This window comes from Rhinolophus sinicus, chromosome 12 (genome assembly GCF_057876585.1).
Source record: "Rhinolophus sinicus isolate RSI-liver-muscle chromosome 12, RSI-T2T, whole genome shotgun sequence".
Taxonomy (NCBI): domain Eukaryota; kingdom Metazoa; phylum Chordata; class Mammalia; order Chiroptera; family Rhinolophidae; genus Rhinolophus; species Rhinolophus sinicus.
In genome coordinates, this window is record NC_142512.1 from 29,818,762 (window position 1) to 29,834,433 (window position 15,672).

Below are 15,672 nucleotides of genomic sequence, written 5' to 3' on the forward strand. Positions count from 1 at the left end.
TACCTGGCTGGTGCTGGAAGGAAAAAAGGAAAAGAAAACAAAAACCTTTGATCAGGAGTAAATAGCGGGGAAGGAATTATCATCTGGGATCGGAAATTTCCTGTTTCAACTCAATTTTCCTAGCCTCATTCATGTTCCAAAAGGTTTATAACCTCACCATTCACCTCTTCAGTTTGTCCCTTTACTCCAAATTGATTTTAACTTTGGTCCTTAGGGTACCGCATGTCTCTAAAGAGCTTTACAGCTATTCAAAGCTACTAGACCCTAAGTGCAAGGTACGATGCTGGGCCCGAGAAGGCCCGAAGGAGCCTGAAACAACAAACATTCCTGACCTCCAGGTGCTTACTAATTGAGACCTGAAGATAATACTAGATGTATAGCAGAGATAACTACCACCATGAGCATTTACAGTGAGTGCCGAGTACAGTAAACAGTGAGCTTCTGCTGGAGTTATAATGTGGAGAACGAACAGCAATGTGCATGGGGCGATCACGGAAGCTCCTTTCCAACTCTGTGAAAGGATTGTTTTTCAGTACTTCTTTTTTATTAGCTTCTTTTCCTTCATGTTTCTCATCCATGTTCTTTTGCCTTTGTCATTGAATAGCTAATTTTGCTAGGTACCTATCGAGTGTTCTAGGCACTTAGAAAATGGAACCATTAAGCCACTTTCAGAATTCGAGTACAATTTTTCAGAAGTGGAGTTGTGAGACCTGCCTTCCCATTGAGTATCCTGGTTCCAAAAGATGGTGCAGGAAAACCAAGCACAACTTATTCTAAGCATCTTAATTGCAGAAGACCCTTTGTTAATGATTTTTTTTAAATGTTCAGATTAGTTTTAAGGACACTGTTGCTGAAGCAGTTGGTTCCACATTGCACAGGAGTGAAATTTAGATTAGGTCATAAGTTTTAAATGAACAAGTGACATAAAGTCTTATTCTCACCATGTTCAAGGTGAGCATCCAAGACCTAAGTTTTGTCCCTTAACACCAGAATTCCACGTATAAAAAAGCTAGATTCTTTTCCTCTCAAACGATACCTTAACACTTGCCCCACTAACTTTAACTGAGGGAAACTGATAGAGCCATAAGGCATTCTTCCTCAAAAATAAAAAAAGATGGGAGGGCAGTACTGCTTTATACAGTAAGTCCTCACTTAACGTCATTGATAGGTGCTTAGAAACTGTAATTTTAAGCAAAACAATGTATAACGAAACCAATTTTATCATAGGCTAATTGATATAAACAAGACTTAAGTTCCTACAACATTTCTGGTCACAAAAACACCACCAAACTTCTAAATAAAGACCCAAAACACTTGTAATATTAAACATGTAAAAAATGTGAGCTATAAGTATATTTAAGAAACATAAATAAAACCAAGTAAAGTAATTCTTTTCCAACCCACTTATTCTAATTCAAGGTCAAGATGGCTAGAGCCTATCCCTGCATCTCAGGGCACAAGGTGGGAACCCACCCAGGACAGGACGCCCTCTCCTCACTGGGCACACTCACACACCCCCCACACTCACTCAGACCAGGGCAGTTAGACACGCCAGTTCCCCTAAGGTGCACATCTTTGGGATGAGGGAGGAAACTGGTGAACTCAGAGAAAACCCACACAGACATGGGGAGAACGTGCAAACTCCACCCAGACCGTGGCTTTGGCTGGGAATCTTTTTTTTTTTTCTCTCATCAATGTTATAAGGAAACAACATTGAATGAAACAATGTTATTTGAGGACGTGCTGTATAATTAACTTGATTGGGGCCCTCATAACTTATTAGTTAGAAAGCTGATGTCACGCCTCTTATTTGTTTTGTTTTTCATTTTGCTCAACTTTCTGGGTCACCTTTTTTACCTATTTTGGATTTGGGGTTTGCCTCTGTCCTATCATCCACGTTTTCTCTGTTGATTCTGAATGTATTAGGTTGGTGCAAAAGTAATTGCGGTTTAAAAGGTTAAAAATAATTGCAAAAACCGCAATTACTTTTGCACCAACCTAATAGCTTTGGAGGAGCATGGGTAAAGTAAAAGAGGAAGCGTGGCTTGAGGATGTGCAACCTTGCACTCCATCGCGTACCCTGCTTCTGATTTACTGATCTGCTGAGGATGAGCACGTCACTTTCCTTTACCTGGGACAACTAACACCTTCCCCTACTTCATAGAAAAAAGCAGCTCAATTGTTAAAAGAGAAATTAAATCCTTTAGAAGAAAACAGACACTAGCGCAAACAAAATCAAGTTTCTTTACCATTTGCTCAGCATTATTATTTGTTCATAGTAAACAGGAGAGTGGTTATTTGAAAGGATGTGTCAAATCACATGTATACAGTAGGCTTGTAGAAATACAGAATTTGTAAGGTACGTTTACGAGCAAGCTTGGAGGCATGCTAGCTGACCCACGCATTTCAATGACCTGGTTGATTTTGAGGTCATTTACAGGTTCAGTATGGCTGGGAAATAGTGGAGGAAGCCCCGGCTCTTCTACCTGAATATAGCCTGTCCTTTGAGAAGGGATCAGGCTTGAATTTTGGCTCCCCACCCTCATTGTTTTCCTTGTACACGTAGTAAGGAAACTGCCTAGAATTATTTCCGTCTCTCTAGACCAGGGCTGTCCAAACTTTTTTCAATGTTTTTTACCAAGGGCCGTATGCGGTAAAATACACAAACAGCCGGGCCACTCACTCGAGGTGAAGTACGGATTGCCTCACCTGGTTTATTTAAGTAAACTAAATATATTTTTGGAATTTGCTACGAGCCAATAAAAAATGGATTGCGGGCCGCAGTTGGCCCACGGGCCGCAGTTTGGACACCCCTGCTCTAGATCAATGGTTCACAAATTTTAATGTGTATCAGAGTCAGTTTTAGAAGGCTTGTTAAAACATAGGTTGCTGGCCCCTACCCTCAGAGTTTCTGAGGTGAGGCCTGGAATACACCTTTCTAACAGAATTCCCGGATGCTGTGGATGCTGTTGGGGGTTTTGGGGACCACATTTTGAGATCCACTGTCCAAGGCTACTGCTTACTTCATAACCATGATGACTTTAACAGATATCTCCTATCTTCACATGGCTAGAGTATCCAACTTGTGTTGAAGTGACTGTGGCTTTACTGTCTGAAAGTGAACACTTAATTTTTGTCCTACATGCAAAGTGTGAGTGGCCTGACTACTCGGTCCTTTACCTACAGACACCTGGTAAATGGCTTACTGACTCAGGCAGCAGCTAGAAGGTAGGAACTTGCTTTTGGGAAAACTATTAGCTGGGCTACAGAACAAATAATATGACTTAAGGAGAATTAAAACCAATGCTTTTGATTAGTTTCTGTGTCATTCTCAGAGAGGAGGTTCCAAGGTTGCCTTACCTTTAGAAATTCTCATTTTTCTTCTTTCCACTTCCCTGAGCTACTGAACCTCTTAGGTTGTACATTAGCTTATTTTAGAAGCTAAGTGATTTGAGTTTCACTCTAGCGTAGCAGGCTACACAGCATCGCCCTTTTTAGATTTCTTGTAGTGGGACCAGCTCAAGTGAACCAATGACCACAAACTCTGCTTTTAATAGGATTCATTTATGCAGCCATTCTGAATTTTTCTAAGTGTTTCATGAGTTAAACTTAACATTTAAAAGGTATTATCAATAATATTATATCTGAAGATATAAACAGTGTTTGGCAAATTTGTATCTCCAGGCCTGTCTTTTCACTCAAATGTCAATTCTTATTTCAAATTGCCTGTAGGATTGAAATGTTCATCTCTAATTCAGCAGTCCCAGGACAATTAAGATTTCCCTGCTCAAAATTAACTTCTTTTTGCAATATTCCTCTTTGGGTTGATGCACATTCACCCCCCTCTCGCCCCCCCCCCCCCGCCCCCGCCAATTCTCCAGAGTTAGAACCTTTAATTCCTTCATCCCTATAGAGCAATCTTTTCACAAGTACTTTCAACACTTTCTTCATAATTTCTGTGAATCATCTCTTTGCCTTTTAACTGTTACCGCCAGAGTTGAAGCTCTCCTCATGCTGGTACTACATTATTGGAATAGCTCTCTAACTGGGTTTCCTACTACCAGCTTTCTTTTTATTCCACTATAGTTTCTACTCTGATACTAAATTTTTCTGCTTAAAATACTCTTTTAATAGTGAGAGCCCCCTGCTTAAGAATTTAAGATGATTCCTTTTTCGCATATGCCAAGCAGGGTCTAACTCTGATCTTGGCTTTCAGTGACCTTCAGAATTTGACCCACCTCTCTACCCCGACCGTCTCTGTAGATGTATTTTTCAGTCATACAAGTCTCCCTGAACCTTGAAGACCTGAGAGAAACTTGTCAGAACCCTACTTTTCCTCTTACTTGCCCCCTTGTTTTTTTCTCAAGGCTATAGCTGGGAAGTTCCTAATACCCATTTGACAGATGCCTATGGACAAAATCCTGCTTATTTTACTTATGTGATTGTTTTTCTTCTATTCGAATTCTGTCTTCCTTAAGGGATAGCTTAAGATCCATCTCCTCTGTAAAGCTCACAGGACCTATTGGCTGTACCACACAATGTAGTACTAGATAATACATCATTTGAATATATCAAATGATGACTTGGTGTTTGTATATGTGTATTTTATCTCCCCAATAAGACTGTAATATCTGTGAAGGACCTAACGCAATTTTGGGAAGAAGATAGGTGTTCATTAAACACTTGCCAACTAACAGGCCATATTTCAGGCCCGTTCTGATGCGCCCATGGGGAAATCTCCACGCGAGCCATTCCAGCATCCTACTCAATAGTAACATCAAGGGACTATATTTTGACAAAGAACATTTGGGAGCTATTGATGTTCTCTGTTACAAAGGGTTTGGGGGGAGATTGCAGCAGCTGCTCTTTTAGGGAGAAAGATGGCTCCAGAAACAGGCCTGATAATGTCCAGGCAAAGAATAAATTTAGTGACAGACAGCAACTCCGCTAGGTAGGTATTTGGCTAGGAAGAGAGTTCAGCCTCTGAAGCATTTCAGGTAGGTGTGGGATTAGCATTAATCCTGCTGCCGCCCGAGGTAAGCCCACCTGAAGGCAAGAGCATGGCCTGATTACCCCTGGAATCAGTACTCGTTTGCAGGCATCTGCACAGCACTGCCCACCCGAACACACACTAAGAAGAAACAAAGGAAAGTGCCCAGGACCTAAGCATAGTCACTGTGTCAATAGCAGTATTAGATAAGGTGTTTTTTATGGAGAGGGGGTGTGGTGAGGGGAAGAGTCGATGCACCTGTGGTGGGTGATTCAGAAACTTGGTGCCACATTATATGGCACCATGAAACCACCTTATGTTCCAGACACCCCATGGTGGCTGATGTCATATAATTACCCATTTGCTAACTGGCCAAGAGGAAATGGATTGGATGAAAGCCAAAGTAAGGTATAGTTAAACCTCTTAGCTGAGCCACATTGAGAACCTAAGAAACCAAATGGCTTTTGGGGACTCCCTTTTATACCAGTGAAGCCATTGTCGTTGTCATCCTAATAGTGGTTGATTTTTATAGGTATCATGCATTTTTGCTTGCCTATTCCTAAAACAAATATGTTCTTATCTAAATTTATTCAAATGAGCTCACATGGCTCACACAAGTTGCCAAATTATGATATCTCAAGCAAGAACAGGGTCCAGACAATTTCTGTTGGCTGAACTAGGACTGAACTTAATCCTAGACTGACTCAGCTTCTCTGTTAAAGTTGTTTGAAATTCTGATATCCTGCCAGAGATTGTTTCTAAAGAGTTCTCAGTGTGAAGTATGAATCACAAATGAATGGACTCTCCAGAGACCAAAAGCTCAAGCTTTCAATATTAATTCAGCACACATTTATTGATTGCCTGTTATGTTAGGGCATTGTGCCATGTTGGATATAAAGAAACCCCTGCCCTCAATTTAGTAGATAAGAATATGAAAGCAGACGATGAAAAGTGCCATATAATAAATACAAACAAGTTGATTGGGACATTTCGGATGAAGAACAGTTTCTTCATGAAAGAGGTAGCATATAAACTTGCCCTTGAAGGATAAATAGGATTTTAAAAAGTGACAGGATAGGAGTAATAGGCATTCCAAGAGAAATGAGAGACTAATGAGTAATACACTTTGGTTTGGACAGGTAGTATAATATTAGGTTGGTCCAAAAGTAATTGCTGTTTTTGCAATTGTTTTCAACTTTTTAAGCCACAATTACTTCTGTACCAACCTAATACATTTAGAAGAGAGGTGGAGATAAAACTGAAAAAGTAGAGGGGAAGAGGAAGAAATTAATACTTTTTGTGTGCCTACTATGTGCCGGAACTCGTCGTACTTTAAATGTTATTTCACTTAATCTTTACAATGATCTTTTTGTGTGGGTGGTGGTATTTGCATTTTTTTACCCATAAAGAAACCAAAACCCAAGAGGTTAGACTACCCACTCAAACTGACACACATTTTATAAGTGACAGAGTCGAAATGTGAAACCAAGTTTTCTGATTACAAAGCCAGTAAAGAACCTTGATTTGATAGGCTAAGGAGTTTGAATTTAATTCAGCAGGTAGTGGAGAGTCATCGATGGTACTTGAACAGGACAATGATATGATCAGTGCTGTGTTTAGGAAGATTGTTCTTGCAGAGATATAGAGCGAGCTTTAGAATGGGGAGAGACTGGAGACTAGCTACACGTTTATTGTAATAGTTCAGATTCCAGAGACGTAGGGAAGATAGGTTTCCAAAGACGAGTTTAAGGGATTGGATACAAGGAGGAGGAATCATCATGACTCTGAGGTAATCAGCTTGGATCTCTAGGAAAATAATGGTGCCATTAACAAAAATAGCTGAGTTAAGAAGGGTTATTGCTTTAGGGTGGAGTACAGGGAGAAGCTGATAGATAGGTTTGGTATATTTGAGTTTGAGGTACCAGTAAGACTACAAAGTAATAATTCCTACAGGCCTTTTGAAGTGCAGGAGAATTTCACTTTGGAGACAAATCTGAGAATTATCATTGAAGATATTAGAGTAAATAAGAACTCCAGGAGAGAGATAATATAAATCAGAGACTATATCCTTATATTTAAATGAGAGGAAGAAGAAGAAAAGAAAAAGGAAGCGGCAACAAATGAGGGACAGTCAGAGAAGTGGAAGAACTAGAATAGCATTGTCACAAACACCAAGTGAGGAGAGTGTCAAGACAGGATATTCGACAGATCAGAAGTAATATATGGATATTTGTCTTGCTTTATCATGAATGCCTTTTCTTTTTTTTTGGTGGGGGGAAGGGGAACAGGACTTTATTGGTGAAGAGTGTGTACATCCAGGCCTTTTTTCCAAGTCAAGTTGTTGTCCTTTCAATCTTAGTTGTGGAGGGTGCCGTTCAACTTCAAGTTGTTGTCCTTTCTATCTTAGTTGTGGAGGGCGCAGCTCAGCTCCAGGTCCAGTTGCCGTTGCTAGTTGCAGGGGGCGCAGCCCACCATCCCTTGCGGGAGTTGAACCCAGCAACCTTGTGGTTGAGAGGATGCGCTCCAACCAACTGAGCCATCCAGGAGCTCAGCAGCAGCTCAGTTCAAGGTGCTGTGTTCAGTCTTAGTTGCAGGGGGCGCTGCCCACCATCCCTTGCGGGACTTGAGGAATTGAACTGACAACCTTGTGGTTGAGAGCCCACTGGCCCATGTGGGAATCGAACCAGCAGCCTTCGAAGTTAGGAGCATGGAACTCTAACCACCTGAGCCACCGGGCCAGCCCATAAATGCCTTTTCTTAGGAAACAACTGGCACCATTAAGTTCAGATATGTCCTTTTTCCTTTCTGCGTTCAACTCTGTTATGGAGGAAATTAGGCAATCAAGAGAACAGTTTTCCTATTAAAGATGTGTTTGGTGGTCACATTTTTAATTTAAGCTAGTGAAAGCTCTCAGTTTTACTGCTAGCAAAATAAATTAAAAATTCCAAGTCTTGCCCTAAATCATTGGAGGTTTAGTTTCCAAGAAGGCTCTTATAATTTTGGTTCTTCTGTTCTTTTACTTTTCCTGTGCTCCGTCAAGTCTCCTTTGATTATACTCAGTAGTACATGCCCAGAATTCATTCAGGATTCCTGGTTACAAGCATGGTGTTGTCTCTTCAACCTAATTTGTGAAATGGGTGGTACTAATAAAGGAAGAATAAATTAGTTAATGAAGGATTATAAAGCACTTTGCTAATATAAAATGCAACATCAAAGCTGAGTAATACTCTTAATTTATGGTAAAGGGTTCCATTAGCAGAGTAAAAATAAAAAAGGACAAAGGGTAGTGTTGCTTTGTACCTTGATAACAGTGTACAAATCAGAAGTGCTGCTATTGATCCTCATTACTCTGTGAACTCTCAACCCAGGAATTTGGCTCCCCTCCCTAACTCTCTAAGTACTTCCCTTACCCACAAGTCAGGTGATGGCACCGCCCGAATCTCCCAACAAATGCAAACAGGAACTTCTATTTAGCAGAGCCAACTTGATAACTGAGAAGATTCCTCTTCCATTTATCAGCACTCCGATTATCTTTTTGTATCTCTTACCATCTGCACTTAGCAAGAAAAATAAAGAGGTTTGAGCAATTAGGAAGTAACAAAGAACTCATAGTTCACAAAGAGCAAGTAAGAGGATGTTTGGAATATTTGAGCCTATATTTGGCATGAGGTGGCCTATGTACATCCTCAGGTACAGGCCAGAGTCGGCTGGAGAGCTGGTCAAGCAGCTGGGAACCTGAAACAAAAGAAAGGTGAGGATATCAAATGGCTCTTCAACTGACGTCTTTAAAATTTAAACTTCAGACACATCAACTTTTCAAGGTATAAAGGATGGAGGAAAGAGATGTAATTCATCTCTCATCCCGCTACAGGTAAGAAAAAAGACCCACTCTGAAAAACTGTGAAATACTATTGGGAGTAAATCAACTCTCAGTTTTTCTAGACCTTTTCCATGCAGATCACTGGTAGGGACTGAAGTTCACCTGAAACACTCAGCCCACACTATGGCCTAAAGCCAGTGGCAGGCGAGAGTTTCTTTGAGTCAATTCTGTAGAGATAAAAATAAATAAACAAACGAACAAACAAACAAACAAACAAATAAATATTGTTTTTAATAGTCTCTAAATGGCTCCTGCCTAAAGGAGCTTCCCATCAGATCTGGGAGAAAGACTAAAGGCCCCAAAATGACAAGAGGGCACTTCCAAAGTAATACAACAAGCATAAGTAAGTTTACCATTCATTGCACATTCTCCCCACATGGATGTGCTGTGCGCTGAGAACTTGCATTCCCGTGTGTGGTTTGACAAATGGCCTTAAGACGCTTGTGCACACGCGTGTGACTGCATGGCTACAGATATACCACCATCTCATTCTAGTCTCTTGAGAGCAAGAGCCATTCTCTTTTTTTTGGTGGGTAGATGCTTGCTTCCTCTTAAGGGGTTATGCTCTACTCAGCACACTGATACTGAGGGAAGACACAAGAGTAACTGGGGATGGGTTATGAAGCAGGAAGCGATCCTGAAAGAGGTGAGTTTTGTTCAGGGTTATAGGGGAGATTTAGGCATGCTATGAAAGAGAAGGAAGAAAACTCTCCCTTCCCTAAGAGGTCAAAAACTTATAGGGAGCATACAGAAGGTTTCTGAAGAGAAAGCAGAAATCTAAAAGAATCATATCCTGATCACATGACAGGGCAGTCACCACATTTATTTGACCTCCCATCCATTTATTAAAACAAATAATTCAACATACATTTTTTTTCTTCACATCTACTATGTGCCTGGCATTATGCTAAGAGATGAACAGACCTAGTCCCTGACTTGAAGGAGCTCAGGATCTACTTTAGAGGAAGGAGGAAAGAACCAATATTTTGTTAAACATCTAAGAATCAGGCATTCTGCTGGAGGAAATGGGTAAGAGGGTGGGTCACAGTGGATCACTGATACAACTAACTGTAAGACGTTAAGTGTGTCATTTAAGAATTTTTAATATATCACTTTAGGGGACTATATGGGGGAAAGTTTAATTCTGGAGACTGAAGTCTGGTCAGAGAATTAGTGAAGGACCTAGTTTGGGCTGGGCTGGGAGCTCGAGGGCAAAAAGAGGTGGGGAGCTATAGGACTAAATCTCGGGGCCTCTAGCTCACTGGGGAAAGGGAGGTGCCCCTTTTCTCTCTGTAGAGCCAAGGAGATAGGGAAAAGTCCATGGAAAGAGACAGTAAAAGGAATTTAGCAGAGAATCAAACTGCTTTCCCATCGCATACATTTTCTGTAAAGGATTTCTTAAGAGCAAAGACAGCATTTTTTTGTTTGTTTGTTTCATTCTCTTTAATGCCTAGAACTCTGCCATAAGAGGCCACTTACATATCTTACACTTTAGTTCCTAGGAGCTCAAGAGATGCTGCTATTAGGAATTACTAAAATATTCAGAGGATGGAAATGCCAAACACCAATGCCAAGATATCCAGGCACCAGTGAAATGCTGAGCCCAAAATGGCAGTCCCTCCCAGCTCTCACAACACCATCTCTCACTTTTTCTTTTATCCCCTGCCTGGAAGGCCACACCATGGGTGGGAATAAAAATCTACTCTCCTGTTGCATCCAGGCAGCTGCCAGCAGTCTGTTTGCCTTGTTCTTTGCTGGCAAATCATTAAACAGTCCCCCCAAAGCAGGCCTCTTCCCCAGGGCCACCCCATGGACAGGGATTCAGAGCTGTGGTCAAAGGGCTGTCAGCAGTCAGGCTGGAAGCCCTTGGGCTGTCTCCAACACAAGCCTCTCCTGACTGTTGCCTCCTCTGAACAGAAGCCTCCTTGGCCTGATCTCAACCCCCAATGGCTTCTGAGGAGAAAGTCTGGGCATCTGAGTTGGCTGGTGGCTTGAATAATTTTGTCCTCCTCCTCCTGATGTAATTCTAAGTGCAACTACCCCTCTATTGTTTCTTTATTGAAGACAGGCCCATGCTTTATATTTTTTCTGCTTTGCAATGTAAATGCAATATTGTGTGTTACTGCCCAGGAGCTGGGGACTGGGATCAGCCCAGCAAACCTCATAGCTTCACCCCATCCCCACTTACAATGTGACAATTAAAACCTGAGCATAGATTTAGTTGAGCTCGTCCATTTGGATACAATATCTGCCCTCAAAGGGCTTATAAACCAGTTGTGGAAGACAGCAGTATGAATCAGAGTTTTGCAGGGCAATTTGAAATCCCCACAACCTCTGAGCAGGAGACTGGGCCTGAAAGACATGGAATGTGTGTGAAATAACCAGATTAGCCATTTCACACGCTTGCACTGAAATCCCCAAATTTAGTAACGCTTGAGGAGCTCTGCTGGTAGTCCTGATATGCCGCTGGCGTATTTAAATAAGTAATCTGACCTCAAGTTTCATTTCTTTGGTCTTTTTTTCCACCAGAGCTGTCTGGGTTTACATTTTTGGCTTTTTCAGCATTAACATCTTAACCTAGATAATTACTTAAACACTACCTGCTTCCAGCAGGTTTCTAAATTCCTACTATCTCTGGCATGAGTTTGGCTAGAAAAAGAACAGCAAAATCATAAAGCGGACTTTGTCAAGGCTGTTTGCACAGAGCACATCAGGTTACGTGTGCGAGTTCCATGTGGTAAGAGTTAAGGTCATGCCTAGGAAGAGCTCTGGCCAAAGCTTCCACAGACCCTTATCCTGGCCATGTGAGGAGGAGCTTTTACCCCCAGCAACACTACCACTTGTGGCGAGACCTCAGCCTTTTGCAGAGGACCGCTTTGAACAAGACTTAGCTAAATGAGGGGCCTCAAGTGATGCTTCCTACAGGAGTAAGGTCGGTGAAGGTGGCAAGATCTTCCTGGGACAGTGGTCACTAACTGAGTGGCAGAACTCAGTGGACATTTCAGAACCTCTTAGGAAGATTCTTGGTGGTTTGAGCACTGAGTTCCTCACCTGGTGAAGGGAAGGAATCCAAACCACGTGACTGGGATGTCTTCTAGGGTCTTGGTCTTCCTGGGCCTCAGAACTTTGGTGTCCTATTTCATAGCCTTCCTTCCAAAGGACACTGATGTAACTAAATTGGTATTTGATGGATTCCCTCTCCTTTGCTCCTAACTTCATCAGTAGCTTCTTGGTGTCCCTGAAAATAGAGGTCATTCTGGGTTGAGTCAGGACAAGATCTCCTTCTCCATGGGAATATAATGGACAAAACCACGACCTCCTGGGTGGTTGAGATTTTAGTCCTCCTCTCTGTTTGGTTACTTCCCAATAAGCTTTCTTGTCTGATACAATTTATTTCAAAAGCAGCTCAGATGGTTAACTCTTTCTTCTTTCTCCTTCCTTTCTTCTTGCTGCTTATAACTCTGCATATGACCCCGTGAACCACACATACAAAGATGCTAGGCAGAGTGTGGGGTCAGAAAAACCCCACCACGAGGCCATTGTAGGGCAAAGAGGTCCAGTTACGTCATGGAGCTTGGACACAATCTGAGACAAGGATAGGTCAATTTTTAAATTGAAGAATGAGGTCTTTAATGGGGGTGAGACAGTGAGGAAAATGGTAGTCTGGCTGAAAGACCATTGTTTGGGTCTGAGCTTCTGTGATCTCTAATTTCAGGACACACCTTTCTCATCCTAAACAAACAGGGAGTATTCATTGGGACGGCATCCCTGCACAGTGGCTGGGTCTGGCTGCCTTTGTTGTGGCTAAAAGACATGAGATAAGCCCTAGGGGAGAGGAAGGAAGCTGAGATTGCTGGGCAGAAAGAGCCTAGGCCTGGAGGGAAAAGGAGTAGACAGACTGTGCTTCTGTCTTGTTGCTAAGAATGATTCAAATTTGAAAATTCTAGAAATGGAAGTGTTGAAGCCTTCCATCCATGCGTTGCTCTCTGTTAATGTTTGTTGTACCACAAAGAATACTTCCCGGAGTGTGCCTGCGTTGGAGGGGACCTGGTGCAGTAGACAGGACACTGGGATTCAGTTTAGCAGACCTCAGTTTCCTTTAACTAGTTTCGTAACCATGGGCAGTCTGTAATGAGTCTCACATGCCTCATCTTTACAAAGCAAGTTTTGAATGTCCCTGACAGGTATGAACCAGGCTCAGCTATTAGCAATTCATGTCTCTTTTAGGAACTGTATGGCGACTAGATTCAAACTGAGTTTTACGTATTGTTCTACCAAATACTAGGGGCCTACAATATGCAAAGCCCCAGACTGGGCCTTCAGTGAGCTCAGTTCTTCCCCTCAGAATTTTGTCACCCTGCTTCCTGTTGGAAGCTGGCACATCCTTTCAGTTCTCTTGTCAGCCCTCTTGCTTATCCCCCAGGAAAGTTTTCTGGATCAAGTAAGAAATACTGGAGGCCTCTGTCACCCATCCCTGCTCTGCTAGTCCCTTCCCATCAGGTGGCCCAAGGTTAGGCTTCTCTCCCACCATTATTTTCTTTTGTACCTTAAAATTTTGCACAATTAGACAGGAATGTATTTTCCTTGTAAAAACATTTTAACAAAATAGATAAAGGGAAACCCCTCTTGACAATTCCCTAGCCTCCCAACTTAATTTATTAGGGAACTCAGCCATCCCAAAGAGGCAGCAAAAGACTGAGGTAAGGATGGGAATGAGGTCTAGAGGTTTCCAAAGCCCACCTAAGCAATCACCATTAGGATCTAACCTGTAGATTAGCATCAACCTCTTTAAATAAAGGACAAGTTAAGCAATCTGGTTTTTCCCAACCCCCCAGCTACAAGAGCCTGGCTTTATGATGCTGGTGTGTCCTGCTACCTGAGATAAAAGTCAGGTAGTTCTAAGTTCATGTAACACAGGAGGTTGCACAGGAGAGGATGATTATAAAATCTGAAAAGAGGAAATGGGGAGAAGGGTGCCTTTGATGCCTGGCCAATGTTCCTGATTATAAAGGCAAAATTATAGCAGGCAGTAAAGTGACCTGTCCAAGGCCTGGGTGAAGGTCTGTATGTGGAATAAGAGAAATAAGAGATTATTGCAGCAGAGGTGGGGGGAGGATGGTGGCTAGGAAACAGGAGATGGTAAAGAATTACTTGCAAAATTACACACCCCAAGAGGAGGAGATGCCACGGATAAAGTAAGGCCAGCATTAAGTTCGAGGCTCAGTTGAGCCCTGGAATGCCCTTTGTGAGGAGGTAGTGAGATCACATGGCTGCCTTCCTGGGAAGGAGGCGGGCTGAGAACTGGAAGAGCTTGTTCAGTGGGGTTTGGCAGGCTGAGTACAGAAGGGAAGTGACCAGGGATAATGAGTTATCCCAGACTGTGCCTCGTGGAACGCTGGCATTCAGAGGCACTGTTGAGATCTCCAAGGGAGAGGCAGTCAGAACGAGCTTAGTCCCTTCCAGGAATAAGGAGAGATTTTATTATCACAGATGCAATAATAATAACTACCATTTAATGAACACTTGTGTCGCGCTCTTTGCTAGGCGCTTATACCCACCATCTCCAGTCTTCTGGTAGACTTACGGATTGGTTACCATTATCTGCATCTTCCTGAAAGGCCAGGAGATGGAAAGTCCCTGTCCCAGATGCTGCCATGAGGGGCAAAGTAAGAGGCCTTGCGCTCAGAGTGCAGGCCCCTCTGGCTGAGAACTCATTTTTATCCTATTATGAAGATGAGGCATTTTTATCCTATTATGAAGATGAGGAATATAAGGTAAGAAAGGTTAAGTAACCTGCCCAAGGTCTCGCAGGCAAATTCTGGAGTCAGAATTTTGATCCTTATGTCTGTTTTGGGAGGGAGGGTAAAAGAAATAAGTTTAAGGAGGAAGAGAGAGACATAGAGAACAGGCTCAAGAATATGAAATGCACTGCTAAAAGACTGTCCCCACGTCTTTATGAAGGTATATAGAATGGATGTGCAAAGCTGAGTTCTCAGCCAGAGGGGCCTGCACTCTGAGCGCAAGGCCTCTTACTTTGCCCCTCATGGCAGCATCTGGGACAGGGACTTTCCATCTCCTGGCCTTTCAGGAAGATGCAGATAATGGTAACCAATCCATAAGTCTACCAGGAGCCCTTCCCAGCCACACCTTTCCCGAATCCTGCAAGCCCATTTCTCTTGGCTCTCTCCTGGTGTCACTGAGAGAACAGGAGGCCCAATGTAGGAATCATGTTTGCATCTTCATTAGGAGACCACGCATCCCAAGCAGGCAGATGCATTTGGGTCTGTTTTCTTCTCAGAGCTCTCTTGCCAGCTGTAAATCCCCTGGAGGAGGGGGCAAACACAGCCTCTGTTACACCCAAGGGCGACTAACACTTCATTGCTAGGTAATGAACAATGTCCTGGCTGAAGGGCCTTTTTTCGGTTTTTGTTTTTAATCTGAAAATACTTGAAAGACTCTCACTGTAAAAGAGTCAAACCATACAGAAGTGTAGTGAGTATGGTTTCATGCCACAAATAATGACTATCCAAGAAACATGGTGTTTTATTTTCATCAAATCAATCTGACTTGAAGGCCCCATTCCATTAGGTGGGTGGAAATTTGTTTTTGTGAGAGCTTTCCCTCATAGAGTAGCCAAAACATCTAAGGGACCCCTCTGTTATTTGTTTATGCTGGTCACCACAAATATACCCATTATCCAAGCATGAGGGTTCCCTTGAAATCCATGTAGGCACATCTTTTTTGCCAGCGTCCAGCCTCCTAGGGTCCACCCCTTCTGGGACACAGGCTGCAGATTCCCACA

At 42.5% G+C, this 15,672-nt stretch overlaps 1 protein-coding gene across 3 annotated transcripts in view; it reads left to right on the forward strand.

The window, feature by feature from the left end:
* Nucleotides 1-15,672, forward strand: part of RNF43 (ring finger protein 43) — a 59,564-nt gene that overhangs the window by 24,058 nt on the left and 19,834 nt on the right. The gene's annotated exons all lie outside the window — the stretch shown is intronic.